Genomic DNA, 19,807 nt, shown 5'->3' with positions numbered 1-19,807 from the left:
TGGTCTTGCTGCACAGCCAACAGACAGGGACAGCGGGTGGGAACGAAGGGTATTGTTATTCAGGAGAGCACCTGTGCGTGGAAAACTCGCTTTTGTTATGTCTGTTGTGACATCAGCCAAGGGGGGCCATGGCGGGAACAGTGAAAGAATAAAAATCAGACCTGAGCCCTAATGAAACTCAGAGCTTAACCTGACTATACCACGTGTGTCTGTCTTCTTTCCAGCAGTGCACGGCTACAGGTGTTGGTTTTCTAAAGGTCCTGAGTGTCTTTCTACACAGATCACTGGAACTTAACATTACAAGTAGAACAAACAATTAGTTCAAGTTCAAGTTATTTTGGACATTTTTGTAAGAGAATTTGAGTACAAGAGTGGAGAAATCTTCCTCTATTTATATAGAGTCTTGCTGAAACTGCATCTGGAATATTGTGCTTAGGTGTTAAGACTATAAGACATAAAGGTGGACTTCAATTTTTCTTGAATTGTAATCTCTTTTCCAATGTATATACCACAAGACTCTAGTTCAATTCAAACCATCGGCAACCCGAACCCAGAACCAAACCTCCGACACATTGAGGAAGCCTTCAGCACCCAGGGTCCTTCGGGAGCCCATCTTGCTCTCAGTACCCTCTCGAATTCTGGTTCTGATACCTGGTTCTCATGAGCCAGTCACCAACACAGCCTGCAACCTAGTGTGAGTTCTTTGTTGGTTATGTTGGTTCCCCACCTACAAGTTGCTAACAGCTTGCCGCCTGTAGGTGTCCTTCAGCTACAGACACCCTTTTTGGTCTGCCACCATGATCACCATTCAGATAGTTGTCTCCTCCTTGTCAACAGTGGTGGGGGGGGGGGTGCTTGGGAAAGGGGGGGAGCACTTCCCCTATTACTGATGACCTGCACCAGTTGGCTACTCCCCTGGAGTCTGCAACCCCTTGTGGCCACTACTGAACAGAATCGCCATCTTGTGCAATAGTCCCTACAATAGCAGGATTTTAAATAGAACACTGTAGGATCCTTTAACAGGCTGTTGAAAGCCTGGGAGGGGCCATCAGCAATGGCATCAGCAATGGGAATGGGTGGTATGACCCTGTGGGGAAGTGCTGTGTCTTCAGTCCCTGCTGAGTGTGTGTGTGACAGCTTCTTTGTTTGCATAGGTATGTGTGTGTACACATAATTTCAAGCAAAATTTCAGAATAGGACAGCAAGCTAACTGGGTTATTGGAAACAAATGAAAATCCTGCTCTGTGATGATGAATTGTAATAACATGGTGAGAATTGGGATAGCCATTTGTGATTAAATGAGAAACTCGTCTGACAAAGTATGTCATAATTGAAATTAACATGAGGAACAGGCAGATATTTTATTATAATTAAGATTTTTGCTTATAATTGAAAGTTATGTCTGAGAATTTTTTTTTACTGAAGGTAAAGCCTTCTGCAAATTAATTTTAATCAAAAGTAATATGAGGGTTTTTAAATTGTGATTGAAAATTATATCTTGGAAATTGAGGTGTAATTTAAAAAAGTTAATGATTCCGTGAGTTGCACCAGAAGTATTGTATGAAACATTTGGTTGTGTTTAAGTGTAGTAATTGAAATGGTTATTAGAAATTGGATGCAATATTTTACGCTCTGGGGCATATTTGAAATTTCTGGAATGTAAATCTGTACGAGTGTTCAATGATTGGATTAATTATCCATAGTACAAAATCCCAGTGTGCTCAGGACCAATTTTATTGTCTCATGTTAGAAATAAATGGTTCTCTTCTGCATAATATAATCTTAAATGATAACCACTGAGCTTGAGCCTGGTTCAAAAGACACACGAATTAATAGTTTGGGACTTCAGACCAAATTAAGATTTCATTTATTGCCATGTACACAAAAATCACAATAATTGATTTGTTTTTGCCCTGTAAAGGTGCATAAAAAGAGCACTAGTACACTGCTATTATTAAAGCAAGAGTGAAAACTAAAGAGAGTCCCCTCATAGAAATTGAATGTCCAAAGATCCCACCAACTCTTGAGTTCCCGTAACCTCTGTAGCCGCACTGTCTCCTCTCTAGTCTAGTAGTGAACCCAAACTCGAGGCATTCAAATGACTGTCCTCAGTCTCTTGTTCAGAGGTCCCAGAGATCAGACAGTTGTCAGTGCCCAAGGCCTTTTGGGATCTCTGCTCACCATCAGCTTCCTTGCAAATCCTAGTCCTGATGCCTGATTCCCAAAGGTTGACTGTCAGCAGCCCATGACCTGGTGTAAGTTCTTTGGCCACTGACCCCCCCTTGCTGACCCACTGCTGGAATCTCTTTCTCAGTAGAATCATCTCCTAGCTTCTTAATGGGAGGGTGATCTCCCTCTCTGGTGCCCTTCACCGATCCACTGCTTCCCTGGAGCCAGAACCCCTGAGATCTGAGCCATCTTAAATACCAGACTCCATGAATCTTCACTGTCTGATGCACTATCAATTAGCACAAAAGGCTGAGTTTCTGAAACTGATAGGCTTTTATTGACTATAGAATGGAGCAGCAACCAACCTCATCAACCGATCATGGCAGAGTGAATGGGGAGTATGCAAAGGGCTGTGGATAGGGTTGTGACTGTCATGTGACAGCACTGCGCTCTACCTAATTTGAGGACACACCAGCTGCCAATCAAGGTTTGGTTCTGCCCCACCCATTAGTGCACACCTTGCTGTTGGTACCATGTAAATTACCTGGACTGGACTCTCCAGCCTGCCTGTACTTGGCCTTGGGCCATTGGCTGTTGTAATTGGATTAACCCTCCTGGCACCGAGCCATTTTACCCTGTTAACGATGTGGGTTGGAACCTCCAGCATTATGAAGGTGCCATGTGTTCTTTATTCTCTCTCTTTGCCAGCTTGGGACCACCCTGCTTCACTCTATGCCTAGAAATGTGGAAAGGCACTGGAAAAAATTGTTGGTAAGATGTGCACTGTTAAAAGGGTTGGGAGCATTTAATTAGTGACCCTTGTAGCATAGGGCTGTGCCTGCACTGAATCAAGGGGTGTTGGGGCATAATAATAATTTTTTCCTTGATCGTTGTATGTACCAGTTCATTTTGTGTGTGTATTTTGTTCCCACGCTATTTTCCCCACATTTGTTATTAATGGTCTGCTATTAGTTTCTCATGACTGCTGTAAACTGTGTGTGTGTGTGTGTGTGTGTGAGTGTGTGAGTGCGTGCGTGCGCGCATGTGTGTGCACGTGCTGCATCTGTTCCCATTTCCCACATTTTTTTTCTGTAAATTAAATCCTTTCCCATCAAAACTGTGTTCAGAGTCCTTGCCTTTGAGACTTACCAAACCTGTTTTCTCACTCACAACAGGAGGCATGTTCAGCCAGCAGGAGCCAATCACAGTATAATAGTGATTTACCAAATTCATCCCTCCTTTTTAAGAAGAGTCCTGCGGGGTAAGAAAAAAAGGGAAAACAATGCAAAATATACACACATATACATATTTCACAGGTCAAGTCTGTCAGGGACCTTCTCTGCCTCAGCAAACAACATGGTAATGGTTAGGGTGCAGTTGTGGCGCTCTGAGCAGCCTGTGGGGTCAGTCTGTCATCACTGGTTACAGATCTCCGTGGGGAAGGAATAGGTGCAGGGAGGAGAGAGTGGGACGCTGATGCATCATGGGTGACAACAGTTGCCGAGAGTGGTCGGCAGCAGGTTCAGGGACCCACAAGATGGCAGTCTGTTGGCTGTTGTTGGTCAATAGTGGTTGGAGGAAGTGGATCGAGTCTGTGAACTCATGCCCATCAGGGAAGGCCATGTAGGCATATTGGGGTTTTGCATGGAGGAGGTGGATCCTCTTGACCAGTGGGTCAGTCTTAGGTTGCCTGGCGTACTTCCAAAGCAGGACCAGTCCCAGGGAGGACAGCCAGACAGGCAGTGTAATCCCTAACAGAGACTTCCTTGGGAAGGCAAATATCCATTCATGAGGCGTATTGTTAGTGGCCATACATAAGAGCAACCGTACAGAGTGCAGTGTGTCTGGGAGGACCTCTTGCCAATGGGAAACGGGGATGCCCCGTGACCTCAGTGCCAGGACCATACTGTGGCATTCTTCCTTTCCATCTGCCCAATTCCTCTGGGATTACAGCTGGTGGTCCTGCTTGTGCCAATGCCCCTGCCCAGCAGGTACGGCTGCAAACTCGTCGCTTATGAATGAGGTCCCCCCCCCCCCTCTGTGGATGAAGCAGGAGTACCCAAAGAGCGTGAAGACATCGCGGAGGGCCTTGATGACTGTAGCCATGGTCATGTCCGGGCAGAGGATGGGAAAAGGGAAGCAAGAGTATTCATTGATGATAGTAAGGAAATAGATGCTTTAGTTCAAAGAAGGGAGAGGCCCCTTGAAGTAGATGCTCAGGCGCTCAAAGGGGCAAGTAGCTTTGATTAGGAGCACCTTGTCTGGACGGTAGAAGTGCAGTTTGCACTCAGCGCAGACCTGGCAGTTTTTAGTCATTGATCTGACTTCCTCAATGGAGTATGGTAGGTTCTAGGCTTTAATGAAATGGAATAACCTAGTCACTCTGGGGTGGCAAAGGTTGTTGTGGAGAGCCTGCAACTTGTCCATTTGGATACTGGCACAAGTCCCACGAGATAGAGAGTCTGAGGGTTCGTTAAGTTTGCCAGGTCGTTATAGGTTATCTTAATTATAAGTGAACAATTTGATTCTCCACCTGATTTTTTCCCTTTGCTTATTATTGAACATTAAAGCAACCTGGTCCATGAGGAGGGTGAATCATTTGCCAGTGAGATAGTGTCTCCAGTGGCATACTGCCTCTATGATGGCCCAGACCTTTTTGACTGTGGAATGGCTGACTTCAGGGCCTTGTAGGGTGTGTTAAAAGAAGGTGACAGGTCTGCCCACTTGGTTGAGCATGGCAGCCAGGGCTAAGTCAGACGCATTGCCTTCCACCTGGAATAGTGTGGACTCATCTATCGCATGCATTGCCACCTTGGCAATGTTGTCCTTGATACGGCCAAAAGCTGTGCGGGTCTCTGCCAATGGGGGAAAGAGGTAGCTTTGACCAATGGGTGAATCTTGTCTGCATAGTTGGGGACCCATTGAGCGCAGTTCGAGAAGAAACCCAGGCATCTCTTCAAGGCTCTGAGGGTGTGGGGTATCTCCAGTTGAGGGTAAGTGTGCTCGGGGTTGGGGCCAATGATGCCATTTTCAACCACGCACCCTAGAATGGCTGGTCGGGTTGTCCAGAACACATATTTCTCCTTGTTATAAGTAAGGTTCAGGAGCTTTGCGGCCCGGATGAATTTTCAAAGGTTGACACAGTCCTGTACATTGTGACCACAGATGGTCACATTATCAAGGTATGGGAAAATGGCCTGCAGTTTATAGTGATTCACCATGCAGTCCATCTCCCGTTGGAAAATAGACACCACGTTGGTGACGCGGAAGGGGACCTGGAGGAAGTCATAGAGACTTCCATCCACCTTGATGCTGTTTGCTGTCCTCCAGGTGGATCGTTAGCTAGTGATAGGCCAATTTCAGGTCAATCGTGGAGAATACCCAATATTGTGCCATCTTATTAACCATATTGGATATTCAGGGAAGGGGGTACACATAGAGCAGCATGTACTGGTTGATGGTCTGGCTATAATCTATGACCATTCTGTTCTTTTCCCCATTCTTTACAACCACCTTGGCCCTCCAGGAACTATTGTCGACCTTGATGATTCCCTTGCCTAACAAACGCTGAATCTCTGACTTGATGAATGCTTTGTCTGCAGCACAGTATTGCCTGCTCCTGGTGGCCACCGGCTTGCATTTGGGGGTGAGATTTGCAAACAGCAGTGGAGGGGTGACCTTGAGGGTCATACACAGAGGATCGCCTAGGAACTGTTCATTGAAAATGAGGGGGTGGCGGTTGGGGAATGAGGCTTATCGAACTCCAATGTTACGTTCTAAAGTTGGCACTGGAAGTCCAGCCCCATCAGCAAGGGGGCGCAGAGCTGAGGCATGACGAGGAACCTGAAGTGTTTGTAAACTGTGCTTCCAATAGTCAAAGTCACTACACAGGCAGGATCCGTGGATGTCTGCCAAATGGAATTTGGATTTAACTGATATCTTATGGATGACTGGCTGTACTTTGAGGGATAGGCGCTTACTGATATCGGGATGGATAAAGCTTTCTGTACTCCAGCTATCAAGCAAACAGTTCATTATGCACCCATATACCTGGACATCCATCATGGACCAGGCGAGTTCGTATGGTCCCTCTTGGTTCAGGGTAATGGAGGCCAGTATAGATTTGCTGTCCGAGTCCAAAGAGGGCCCGAGTTCCCCAGATGGCTGCCTTCACTGTTTCCCCCACAGTGCTGCTGACTCAAGAAAATGGCGCTAGCTGCACGGTCCAAAATGGAGGTTCCCATTACTTGCATGTGGCATCACTGATCAGCAGAGGAGATGGAGCTGATTACGCTGCTTGGGGTGACAGCTGTCTACATGCGGTGCTGCTAGGTTTTGCGGGCAGTTTAGATGGGCAGACATTTGTGTAATGTCCTCCTTTCCCACATCTAGCGTGTACCACCTCCTTGGTAGGGTAGTGTTTCCTCAGGTGCTTGCTCTGCTCACAGAAATAGCATTTGGGATGATCATCTGTCATGGTGGCCAAGGTCAGATCGCTAGAGGGGTGTGATCATGACTGTGACTAGTCACTCATGGCGCAGGACAATCCCCCGTCTCAAGATATTGGTGCCTGTGGCAGCCAAGAGGCAGTTGAGTAGTCTGAGCTTTGGAAGGCCACCTCCAGCGTCTCTGTTAATCTACCACTCCTTGCGGATCGAGTTCTTTCTGTTCTAGGAATCACTGTCTTATATATCTGGACCGGATGCCAGTCCTCTGCATTCTGGGTGGCAGACATGGCTTTGCAGTTGCATGTCCTGCAGAGGACCCATAGGTACTGGATGCATGACTCATGGGGTTGCTGCTTCCTGCTGGCCAGGAGGTGCCTTGCAAGGACCTCATTCACCCTTCTGCCACAATAGACCTTCAGTATATCCATGGCCTTCATTTATGATTTAGCGTTGTTGATCATTGGAAAGACCAAGGGTCTGATTCATGAGAGGAGGAGTTTCAGTCTGTCCTTATCTGTGTTAACAACATTTGTTGTCACCGTCCTCGAAGCAGAGTAGCCAGTGTTCGAAGGTGTTTGGGACATTAGACAATCAAGGGTCTATGCTGAGTCTCTTGGGTTTCAGATATTGCTTCATTTTCTTGCAAAATTATAGTCAATAAAATTGATGCACCATCAATTACCACAAAAGGCTGAGGTTGTGAAACTGATAGGTTTTTATTGACTATAGCAGTGGTTCTCAACCTTTTTCTTTCCACTCACATACCACTTAAAGTATTCCCAATGCCATAGGTGCTCTGTGATTAGTAAGGGATTGCTTAAGGTGGTGTGTGGGTGGAAAGAAAAAGTTTGAAAACCAGTTTTAATCGTCCCTAATTGACTTGTTACGTGCATGGTTTCATAACTCCAAAGGAAATGGGCCAATGACAATTTTTCTCAAGCAAAATATTTCAGTAACAATTGGGTCTAGAGCAGTGATTCTCAGCATTCCCTTCCCACTCACTTACCACCTTAACCAATCCCTTACTAATCACAGAGCACTGATGGCATGGGATTACTTAAAGTGGTATGTGAATAGAGAACCACTGGACTATAGACTAAAGCAGCAACCAACCTCATCGACCAATCATGGCAGGGTGAATGGGCAACATGCAAAGGGGTTATGAGTAGGATCAGTTTCGGGATGCGTGTCTAGCCGGCTGTAGCGAATCGCAGTATAACTGTGGTTTACCACAGTGTCAACACCAACCCAGTGCTGGTCCCATTCTACAGGCAATTTAAATCTGCACGGGGCCATCTGGTGGGATGGATGAGCAGTAGGATTTTGCAGAGGAGCATTGAAAGACCACATCTCCACTCCCCCAATTCCTCCCAGCCCGCACCTGCAGCAGCACCACCATCTTCTCATCCTTCTGTTGTGATCAGATTAACAATTGCAATGAGTTGCAAGTAAACAGAGTCTTGTAATATTTTATGCAACCTAGCAATGGATTTGTGTGAATTCATTGTGAGTCAACTTTCCGAACTATGATCGTATGTAATGCAGTGCACATTAAGTAATTGCACATTAAGGTTTTGTACACTATGAAATATTTGTATGGAATATGACTCCAAGAGAATGAAGTTGAGCAAACTGATGGGCTTCTATTTGCTCTAGAACAAAGGCACGTCCATGCTCCTCAACTGTCCTGAACTCGGGAGGGGGCTGTGAAATAGTCATCTTTATTCAGGAGCCTATGGGCAGGGCCACAATACAGTCAGCCAATGGGTGTACCCAAACTGATAAATATATACAAACAGTGGTTTACCACAGAATAGCATTGAAAGTTGACACTAACCAACATAAGACTTCCAGGAGACATATATGCTGAGTTCCTCCAGCAAATTGTGTTCAGTACATGACTTACTGATGCTTGCATTGCATTTTGTCAGGCCTGCTCAGTACCTGACCTCAGGTTTAAACATGGGCGTACAAGCTAAATGCAGCAGTAATTGTTACTATCTTTGACATCACTGCAGCATTTGAATGAATGTGTAATGGAGTGTGTCGACATCAGCGTTGCACAAAAAAGGCTTTTCTGTTTGTTGGCAGTCCATCATCCCACCTCCAGGTTATTGTTGCAGAAGTTCATGAAGACAATGCTTACGCCCAGCCATCTGCAGCGGATTCATTAATTATCTGTCTTTTGTTATAAGATCAGATGTGGAGATGTTGGTTTATTACTATACAATGTATATCCTCGTAAAATGAGGCAGTTCATGAACCAGGACTTGGAGAACATTCACATGTGAGGGTAATGTCTGTCCTACATATGCGAGAGGAAATGGCCGAGATAGTCCAATCATTATCCTTTCATTGCTGTCAATGTAAGTTGGGAATGGTATCAATTTGAGAGGAAGTGTAACAGCATTCAGATGCTGTTCATTCATTGTTGGGTCCTGGTCCTTGTATTGATTATCACTGTGAGAGCATCTTCAGCAGGTGGATTTCAGAGAACAAGGGAAGGTTAGGACTCAGGGGTCCAGGGTGAGACATCACACTGGATACATGCTTGGCTTGTTGGCAGGAGGCAGAGGATTGCTTTTCTGATTGGAGGCCTGTAATTGGCTGTGTGCCTCAGAGATTGGTGCTGGGTCAGCTGAGACAATGAGCACATACAAATTGTTGGTTTGGCTGCTTGGAGCATAGTGTGCAGTTCTGGTTGCTACACTATAGGAAGGATATGATTAAGACAGGGCGTGGAATCACAGGAATGTTGCCTGGATTGGAGGGCTTGAGTCATAAGAGAATATAGATAGGCAGGGACTGTTTTCCTTGATCACATAGATGTTTATAGTGGGTAGATCATTGGTCTTTTTCCCAGACCAGAGGAGTCTAAAACTGGTGGTTGTGGGTTTAAAGTGAAGGGAAAGTTTTAAAGGGGGTCTGAGAGGCATGTTCTTCATATGTAGGGTGGTGTGTGTAGGGAAGGAGCTGCCAGGGCAGGTGCTACAGATGGGTAAAATTACAATTCATGATAGTTGGATGGGCACATGGAGAGGAAGGTTTGGAGAAATGTGGGCCAAATATACTATAGGTGAATGGGACGAACTAGGGTATGCAGCTTTTTCAACATGAACAAATTGGGCCAAAGGGCCTGTTTCAATGTTCAATATCTTAATTAATCTAAAACAATTGGAGATGGGCAACAATAATAATTGCTGGCCTTGACAGTGATCTATATTATATACATATTTAGAAAAAAGATTATATTCAAGCTGTTTCCTGATGTGATCCAGATACCACAGCATAAAAAGGAAACATTTGGCCAACAGCTCTTTGATCAGCAACTAGGTTTGTTGCCAAATCCCATCGATATTTTCTTTTGTTCCTATCTCTGTCCTATGCTCTTCTTTTGTTTGGTTCATGAGGGTATCAGATGATTTGTTCAGCTCCTTCTAAATTATTTTCTAGATTTATAAATGACTTATTAATGGGTTCTCCTCTGCAAGTAGAAAATAATATTCCATGTCTGCCTTATAAACTTTTTAAAAAATTGACATTCTCTTGAAGATCAATTCTTTTGGCTTTCATGTTCATTATAATCCTTAGCATTGTATGAGTAAACCTTCATTGCATATTTTTATAGATAAGTATTTTTCTTCTCTTATGCTTCACAAGCATTCAATTTCACTTACAGTGTTTACAGCAGATGTTAAGAAGGGCTCTAGCCCAAAACATTGGCAGTATATCTTTAACTCCTATGGCCTCTGAGTTCCTCCAACATTTTGATCTGTTTTTGCTACAATCACAGCATCTGCAGACTTTCGTGTTTCACTCTTTACTGCAGGTGAGCCCAGGAATGGAGCTATTGAGGCCTTTCTGGGAGTGCATCTGGACAGCTGTGACAGCTGTGAGTGTTGTACTGGGTGTTACACTGCTACTTCAGGAAGCTGGATTCCCAGCACAATGTTGTGCTCAGGACCATGCTGGAAAAAAGGCAAGCAGGTTTATTGGAAAGCAGTAAAGTCAATGTTCCTGCCATGCTGCTGGAGGGTGCCCAGCCGGAAAATAAGGTGTCATGTGGCATTCTCTACATCAGAGAGATCGGTGGCAGATTGAGAGATGGCTTTGCTCAGCACCTCCTCTCCATTTGCAACCACAGTGACCTCCCAGTGACCAACCATTTCAATTTTGGGTCACAGTCCTATGCTCACTTGTCTGTCCATGGCCTATGCACTCTCCCACCCTGACCACCCGCAAATTGGAGGAACAAACCTTATTTTCCAGCTGGGCACCCTCCAGCCACATGGCATGAACAATGACTTTACTGCTTTCCATTAGACCTGCTTGTTTTTTCTTCCCCCTTCCCCTTTCCTGTCCTTCCAGTTCTTCCACCCACACGCCCCTCCCCCTCATTGTTGCTGTCCCCTCCCTCCTTTCTCCACCTATCATCTCTTACCTTTGCCATCCCCTTTCCCCCTCCCACCGTTTTGTTCAGATGCTTGACGGCATATTCTCATACTTTGATGAAGAACTCAAGCCTGAAACGTCGGTTATGAATCTTTGCTGACCTGTTGACCTGTTGAGCTTCTCCAGCATTTTATGTTTTAACTAACAAACCAGGTGGTCATACACCAGTTTGAATACTTTCCAAAGTACATCTGCAATAATTGATATTCGATGACATGCTAAGGCTCCTCAGACTTGTTAGAAGTTGAGGCATCGGTGTGCCTTTTTCATCAAAGGAGACCTTATTGTAGATTGTCTTTGTATTACTACATCGAGATTATTATGTATTTTTGATCTCCTTGCCTCAGAAATGATTTGTTTGCCACAGAAGGAATGTAGCAAAGATTCACAAGACTGGTTCAAAGGATAGCAGAAATATTATGTGAGGTGATTGAGTAGATTAACACATTTTTAATCATATGTGTACACACACACACACACACACACACACACACACACACACACACACACACACACACACACACACACACACACACACGTGCGCGCGCACGCACACGGAGTTTTATAATAAGGGGTAGGTTGCTTTGGTTGTGTCTGCATGAGGTTTCCTCAGAGGCTCCAGTTTCCTCCCACTGTTCAAAATGTATAGTGGTTGTAAGTTAATTGGGTGGCATTGGCTTGTGGACTGAAAGGGCCTGTTACCGTGCTGTATTTCCAAAAAAAAAACCAGCCCACATATATTCTGGACAGTTGCAAGATACTATTTGTTGGGGATTGGATGTGCTGCATGTGGAGCCAGATGAGAAGCCAGATGTAGATCTGGATGTGGAACTGGATGATAAGCCAGATGTAGATCTGGATGAGGAGCCAGATGTGAAGCTGGATGTGCTAGATACAGCTCCTCAACATTTCTTGCTGCCCTCTCCATGGCTGAAGCCACCCTAAAGAGGTATTGCTCATTCCTAGTAACTTGGCTCTGATTTCACACATCTTCAAGTTCAAATTTAAGTTCTTTACTCATATAGCACATTTTTTCAACTTGAATTGCCCAAAGCAATCAAGACAATCGACTGAAACTAGTACAACTATTTACAGAACAACGGATTAAGATGGTATAAATAGACCACAATTTCAATGAATAGTGCAACGCTGTCGGTGGCGTGGGGGGGGGGGGGGTTAGGAATGTACAAAGGGTTTCAGACGTTATACGTTAACAACAGAAGGTACATTTTGTGGTGGTACACCACTGGCCTACTGCAGGGGGCAACCTATGTACCTGCAGGAGTGTAAGAGAACAGGACAACATCTGGCCGGCTGTCAATCAGTCAGCCTGAATGGATCAAGCCCCACCCAGTTGGGTGTCAATCACCCTCTGGGATTATAAGCCTGCGCCAGCCTCCCGAAGTCTCACTCAGAGTTACTGCAGCTACAGCCAGCCTGGCTCTGTGGAAGTCTTTGTGGATTAAAGCCTGTTGTACAGTTTTTACCTTGTGTGTGTCTGATTCTGGCTAACAGCGTACCACACATTTATAACCTGGATTTAAAGCAGTTGAGGGAGGGGACTAGTTTAATGGTCAGGGGAATGCCGTTCCACAGTCTGGGAGCTGCAACTGTGAAGGTCCAGTCTCCCCTTTGTGTGCGCTTAGTCCGTGGAACAGCCAGGCATCCTGTGGTAGCTGACCTGACCTGTTTTGGAGTGGAGTAGGGAGTAAGCAGATTGGAGATATTTGGGGGGGGGGGGGCGGGCAAGATCGTTGAGGGCCTTGTATGTAGCAACAGCTTGAAGTTGATTCCGAGTCACACCGGCAGCCACGAGAGGAAGGCCAGAATTGGGGTGATGTGGTCCCTCTTCTTGGCACCTGTCAGGACCCTAGCCATGGCATTCTGAACGAGTTGGAGGTGGATTAGGGAGGACTGGCTAATCTCAGTGTATAGTCCAGACATGAGAAGATAAGGGCATGAATAACCCTTTCGAGGTCCTTGAGTGAGAGGTACAGTTTTATTTTAACAATGGTGTGGAGCTGTTTGTCAAATTTGAAGGCAGGGTCAAATAGCACCCCAAGGGATTTAACATGGGGTTTAATAAGAGTGGATAGATTACCTAGGGGGTTGTGTAACTTTCTGGTGAAATTAGAGGGGCCGAATAGGATGATCTCAGATTTTGTCTCATTAAGTTGGAGGAAGTTGCAGGCCATCCAGCATTTTATGTTTTCCATACAGTTGGTAATTTTTGACTGGTTATCCGGTTTTAGGGGACGTGGAGCGGGGTGTCGTCGATGTAACAGTGGAAGGAGATGCCATGTTTCTGCATGATATGACTGAGGTGGGGGCATGCACAGTGAGAAAAGAATGGGGCCAAGGATGGATCCTTGCAGAACCTGCAGGAGAGTGTGGCTGAGGCAGATGTGTAGATGACCGTGTTGACCGTGAAAGCCCTGACAGTGAGGTAAGATTGCCATTGATGCCAATCTATCAGAATAGCGTGATCGATGGTGTTGAACACTGCGCTGAGTTCTAGGGGCATTAGAACAGCAGTGCCACCCGAGTCAGTGATGAGGAGTAGGTTCTTGTATACCCTTATTAAGGCCAATTCCGTGTTGTGGTAGACTTTGTACCCCAACTGAAACATTTCTGTTATTGTATTTTGGTGAAGATAGGGAGATAGTTGGTTAAATATTACTTTTTCAAGGACTTTGGAGAGGAAAGGAAGTTTTGAAACAGGTCTGTAATTTTTGGGGAGAATGGGTCAAGGTTAGATTTTTTAAGGAGGGGCTGAATGACTGCACATTTGAAGCAGGTTGGGACAGAGCCAGTGGCTAGGGAGCTGTTGATGATGGAGAGGATACTCGGACCCACGATGTTGAAGACATCCTTCAGGAGGTGATGGGGATAGTGTCAAGGAGGCAGGTTGTAGGTTTCATGGTAAATATGGTCTTTCTGAGGGTGATGTGTTCAGGTTTGTAGTGGGTGGAGGGCCTATAACTGAGTTTATAGTGCTAAAGAGGACTCTGGGGTTATGGGAGTTATTAGCAATTAGGTTGGCGAGGTATTTTGTTCTCTTGGCCTTCACCACATTCTAATATGCGTTCAGGTTGTGTTTTAAGAGTTTGTCTCTTTGTTCTGCCTTCCTGCATTCTCTCCTTTGGGCCTTGGTCACATTGTTAAGCCAAGGCTCTGTCTTCAGCTTGGGTTTTTTCATCTTGTCAGATGAAGACAAAACAATCCTGCAGTGCTCTAAGATCCAAGTAAAATTCCAGTGCTTGGATAATTTCAGAGAGCAATTTACCATTATTATGTAATTTATAAGTCCACAGAAATCACTAGCACTTGTGGACTGTGGTCATCCTCTGTCATTATTGGTGAGAGTTATTTACAGTATGTCCCTTTAAGGATGCTGATACATCAGTAAGACATTTGCTAGTGCATAATATATCAGCACATAAGATTAGTCAGGGACCAGCTTCAGACATAATTCAGTAACATTGCAATTTGTTTTTATCTCAAATGTCAATTAAAAGTTCTGTGTAATTTGAGTTTGGGAAGTCTCCACCCAGTGTCTAATGGCTTTTTCAAAGAACATACTTTCATTTTGCTAATTAGTGTTTGAAGCATTCATATGAACCAGGAAAAGTAGACTTGTAACTGAAGTGGTATGTTAGAATCTGTTGTTCTGTTCCTGAGCTCATAGAAGTAGATGCTTGAAATGTTTGTATTCCATTCCTTTGGCCAACATTCTATTAATTTATTCAGAAATAATGCAGATTTTATGAAATCATATTGGCTTCGCATCAAGTTTGTCCATCTGTTGGAAGAAGCATGCTCAGCAAGTCAAGTGATCAAATTGTGTAATCAGGCGCCATCTGCCATCCAAGTGGATATTAACAGGTCTAGAGGCATGAACTGGAGAGCAAGGAGGTGTTGCATCAAGGTCAACATTCATCAGGTCCAAATTTGCCAATGGCATCACAGTACTGGAACGAGTCTCAAATGATGATGTTATGGAATGCAGAAAAGAGGTCGAAAGTCTAGTGGCATGGTGTCAAGATAACCTCTCTCTCAACATCAATAAGATGAAGGAGATGATAACTGATCTCAGGAGAAGGAACAGGGTCCATGCATGTGTCCACTAAAACTGAACGAGTAGATAGCCTCAAGTTCTTAGGAATAATTATTTCCAATAACCTGACCTGAGACAAACATATTGATGTAACTGACAAGAACATACTTTTACCTTCTTAGAAGAAGAAAGTTTGGCATGACCACTTTGTCCTCTGCAACCTTGACAGTGGCATAATCAAAAGTATACTTACTGGCTACTTTGCAGTATAGTACAGAAGCTACTCTGTTCAAGATTGGAAGAAGTTACAGAAGGTGGTGAATGTAACTCAGAACATAAAACAAACTTCCCTCTCCTCTTTGGACTCCATCTACATCTCCCACTCCCCAAGAGAGGCAGCCATTATACTGAAAGGCCACCTGCCGTTTGGAGGAACAACAACTCATATTCCATCTGGGCACCCTCCAACCGGATAACATTTAATATTGTCTTCTCCAGCTTCTGTTTGGACTCCCCACGCCACCCCCCCATCTATCCCTATGTCCCGTTTCCCCTCTCTCTCTCTCTCTCTCTCTCTCTCTCTCTCTCTCTCTCCTTTTCCTTTTCCCCTTTGTCATTTTTACACAAACTTCAGAATTATTCTGAAAAAAAGTTAGCATACTTGCCTCAAGTGTGTCCCGATGTGGTCGTTTACAGTGGCACTTTTACACAGCCTTCTTGTGTTGAAGGATTTGTCGGAGGGGGAACATTGTATTTATTAGGCCTGTTTATTACAGAATGGCTGCAGTCATTTTACACTGCAGCCACTCCATAAAAATATGTAGGGGTCCCAGTGGAAAAATTATGGGATGGAATTTACATAATAAATTCTGTTTCAACATTTTTACACTGCCACCAGAACAGAAAATTTCCTGTGCACTTCAGCGGCTTTGTAAAAGTGCCTTCTGTCTCCTTTCCCCCAACTCTGCACTCACAGATCCAAACCCTCCTCCCCCAACTAATTCTCACCTTTCCTTTTTCTTGTTCATATCCAATTAACACCTTTTATCTTTTGGTCTGTACTCTCCATCCCCTGCCCTTTTTTAAATTCCCCGCAGCCTTTTAATTCAGATGCCAGCCTGCTTTTTACTCATGTAATGAACCACACGTAATGACAATGAAACAGAACAGTGTTTAATTTTAAAACACTGATTTTATTTCTGTTAAACTATAGTTTTAACTTTTAAACTATCCTTAACACTAAATCTATCCCCAGCTGTGTGTGTGTGTGTGTGTGTGTGTGTGTGTGTGTGTGTGTGTGTGTGTGTGTGTGTGTGTGTGTGTGTGTATTTGTGCGCGTGTCTGTATTATACCCAACCCATTACAGTCCACGCCAAAATCTAGAAAATCACTTCAGTCTTTCAAATTCAGTGTTGAAGCATAGGCCTTTGAAATTTGATGCCCAGATTTAATGTTGAACTGATGGGAAAACTGGAGTTGTGGCTTCTACAGACTCATGAATTCTCCTTGCATTGCCTTTGAAGAAATGTCCATGCACGCAAGCTGTGTTCATAGCACTCCTGGTCCTTTTGTAGGCAAGACTCAAACTGTGCGGCCGCCACGAAGCTTCCAAGACCCTGGCACTGATCTCGCCAAGTAACTTCACTGCTCGTCACACTCTCCAAGTGACCTCCACTATTAGCCACAATCAAAATTAAGCACTTTGCTTCCCAAAAAGACCCTCCTGACACAGGTCAATCCACCAAAAAGGCCCAGTCATTCACAAAGCTATGCTCTGAATTCCACAAAAATGGCTGACCACAGAGCTGCTTCAAAAAGCTGCTTTCTCTCCAGCAGTCAGAAAAGTTCTCCCTTGCAAAATCACAATGTCCTTGCAAATTCTGGAACAGACTGTGACAAACCTTCCCTCAGTTTTTCCAATGTATCGAATTGTCGCTGGGCTGTGACTTGTGTGAAATGTTAAATGTTATCTGTGACTATTCTGTCCCTCCTGTCTATTCTATCCCTTACAGTGATAATCCCATTTTACTAAAACGGGAGCTTGTCATACTCATTCCTTGAAGAAGGGCTCAGGGCAAAAATTTCGGTTATATACTGTATCATTAACTCCCAGGGACACTGCGAAACCTACTGAGTTCCTCCAGCATTTCTATGTCTCTACATCATTCTGAGTGACCCATCATACTGCAGACAAACTCTTTTTTTCTCCCCTACCATCAGGGAGAAGGCTTAGAGTATGAAATCTTACACCAGCAAGCTTAAAGAAGGTTTCTTCCCTGCAGTCTTCAGGCTCCTGAAGGGACTGCACATCTACGTTATCATGTTGTCTTTCATGCAAATTTGATCTTTTTGTCATGGTAATTCTATACTCTGTAATTGTGCTCTTGCCATTCTACTTTACATGGCTGTATGAAAATTAAAGTTGACCTGTTAGACTGCTTGCAGTAGAACCCTTCTTGCTGTAATCGGGTATAACGAGACAAACAAATTTAGAGATGAAAATGCAGATGCTGGAATCTGGAGTGAAAAAGCAATCTGCTGCAGGAACTCCACCAGCCGAGCAGCGTCAGGGGAGAAAAAGCAATCTGCCGCAGGAACTCCGCCAGCCAAGCAGCATCAGGGGAGAAAAAGCATTGTTAAAATGAATATCAGTTTGCTATCCCATGCAGAAAGCTAACAATGGCTGCAGAAAGCAAAGAAGTAGAATGTGCTGAGTTCATAGTCAAACAGGGAAGCACAGAATATTTTGCATATCAGTCCAGCATGTCTCTGTGGCTAATAGGTAGGAGACTCATTCCAGCCTTCGTTGCAGGTAATGATTCTCCTGGTGCAGTTGTGTCTTACTCTGTGTTCCTTAGCGCAAGGTCTGTGTTTAAATTTAGCTTGATTATTATTAGGCAGGAAGGAAGCCTGTGCACACAGAGCCTTCCTTCGGCTAGCATTGTATTTGCTAATGTAATTGATTTTTAAATAGGACAAATGTCTATTTCAGCTTCTCCAGAGTGCTTCAGATTGGCTTTGGAGACATTGTACAGACCATTGATTACCCTGGTTTTATACAAGAAGGACGAGCTTGACTGGTATTTGTATTGCCGTTGAAAAGTTGGGTAAATAAGTGGATTCTTCTGGCTTGTTTATAGTTCTACCTGACATTGCCTGTTCTGCAAATTTTCTGTGTGACTCTGCAGCCACTTTGGAATCTGGACAGAAAAGTGAGGCAGTTTTTTTTTAAAGTTCTTATCAGTAGTCATGTAATTGAATTGAAATCTGTAAAATAATATTAAGCTAATTAAACTTAAATATTTAGATGGGTTGACTGATCTCAGTTAAGAAGTTTTGAAAGGATATGTAAATGTTTTTAATATGTTTTGGTTCATTTTTGAAACAGAAATCAGTGTTGGGTAAAGTCTTAGAAACAGCAATCAGAGAAAAGTAATTACAGCTACTTGGAGAGGATTGATTAAATTCAGGGAAGCCAGCATAGATTAATGTAAGTTTGCATTTGAGAAACCTAATTGTTTCACAAATTTGATGAAGTAATGCAATGGATATTGTCTGTATGGATTTTTAGAAAGAATTGGATGAAGTACTATATAAAAATATGATTAACAGAATTAACATTTGTGGAATATTAAGGTCACTGTTAGCTTGGTTGGAAACATTGATTCAACGAAGGGAAGCAGTGAACTGTTGTAAATAGTTTTCATTGGAAAGGATGGTAGGATCACTGCTTTTTAATATATGTCACAATATCTTGGATATATTAGTTGTGTTTTAGTAGAATTTAAACTCAGGAGATGTGACACCATTTGATTACAAAAGGAAGTAGGCAAGCAGAAAGAATAAAAATGTGAACGATGGAATTTAAAACAAGGGTGGAGTGATATATATAGTTGAAAGTTTGAGGAGCCACAATGACAGTTATAACGATCACGCAGGAACAATCTGGGGATTCGGGTTCAAAGATATTTACCAGTAATCGGATACATTGAGAGATGAGGTACCAAAATATATCAGTTTTCTAATTTCATAAATGGAGGGATTGAGAACAAAAGTTCTGCTGAACTTTTAAAAGGCTTTGGCTAACTACAAATAGAGTTTCAGCTTCTCCTCCATTTGTGGTCACCGTGCTTCAGGACAGCTGTGAAGGCCTTTAGGAGGCTGCAGACAAGATTTATCAAAATTGTTCCAGGGATGAGGAATTTTTTGCAAAAGATTAGATTGCAGAAGCCAGTCTTGTTGAGGGAAGATGAGATAGAAGCGTACCAGATTATGACACGTTTAACCGTAATAGAAAAAGCTGTTCCCATTAACTGATGATACAAAGACCAAGCAACACAGATGTAAGATTTTGGACAAGAGACACTAGGAGGACATAAAGAAGACCTTGTATAGTCTTGTGGAAAGTTTTGCTTCAGTAACCTGACACACACTGCCTGGGAGGATGTTGGAAGCAGAGAACATTAAAAGGAAACTAGATTGACACTTAAAAGAAATAAAAGTGGCAAGCAATAGAAATAGAAAAGGGGAATGGACCTTTCTGGATTGTTCCACAAAGAACCAAACTGAAATTTTGACTATTTTTCTCCATGGATGCTGCCCGACCTGCTGAGTCCGGCAACTGGTTGTTTGCTGAAGATTCCAGCAAAGGAAGTCTTTGTGTTTTTCTGTAGCAATACTT

At 43.7% G+C, this 19,807-nt stretch overlaps 2 protein-coding genes across 8 annotated transcripts in view; one reads left to right on the top strand and one right to left on the bottom strand.

Annotated features, from left to right (window-relative positions):
• Positions 1-19,807, bottom strand: part of grtp1a (growth hormone regulated TBC protein 1a) — a 393,930-nt gene that overhangs the window by 98,896 nt on the left and 275,227 nt on the right. For all 7 annotated transcript variants that reach the window (XM_069889533.1, XM_069889535.1, XM_069889534.1 and 4 more), the window contains one exon: positions 3,319-3,423. The gene's annotated coding sequence lies outside the window, so the exon portion shown is untranslated. The remainder of the gene's footprint in view (positions 1-3,318; positions 3,424-19,807) is intronic.
• The window catches only part of mcf2la (mcf.2 cell line derived transforming sequence-like a), a 141,043-nt gene that overhangs the window by 4,399 nt on the left and 116,837 nt on the right, over positions 1-19,807 (top strand). The gene's annotated exons all lie outside the window — the stretch shown is intronic.

This window comes from Narcine bancroftii, chromosome 7 (genome assembly GCF_036971445.1).
Source record: "Narcine bancroftii isolate sNarBan1 chromosome 7, sNarBan1.hap1, whole genome shotgun sequence".
NCBI lineage: Eukaryota > Metazoa > Chordata > Chondrichthyes > Torpediniformes > Narcinidae > Narcine > Narcine bancroftii.
This window is presented reverse-complemented; position numbering and strand designations above follow the sequence as displayed.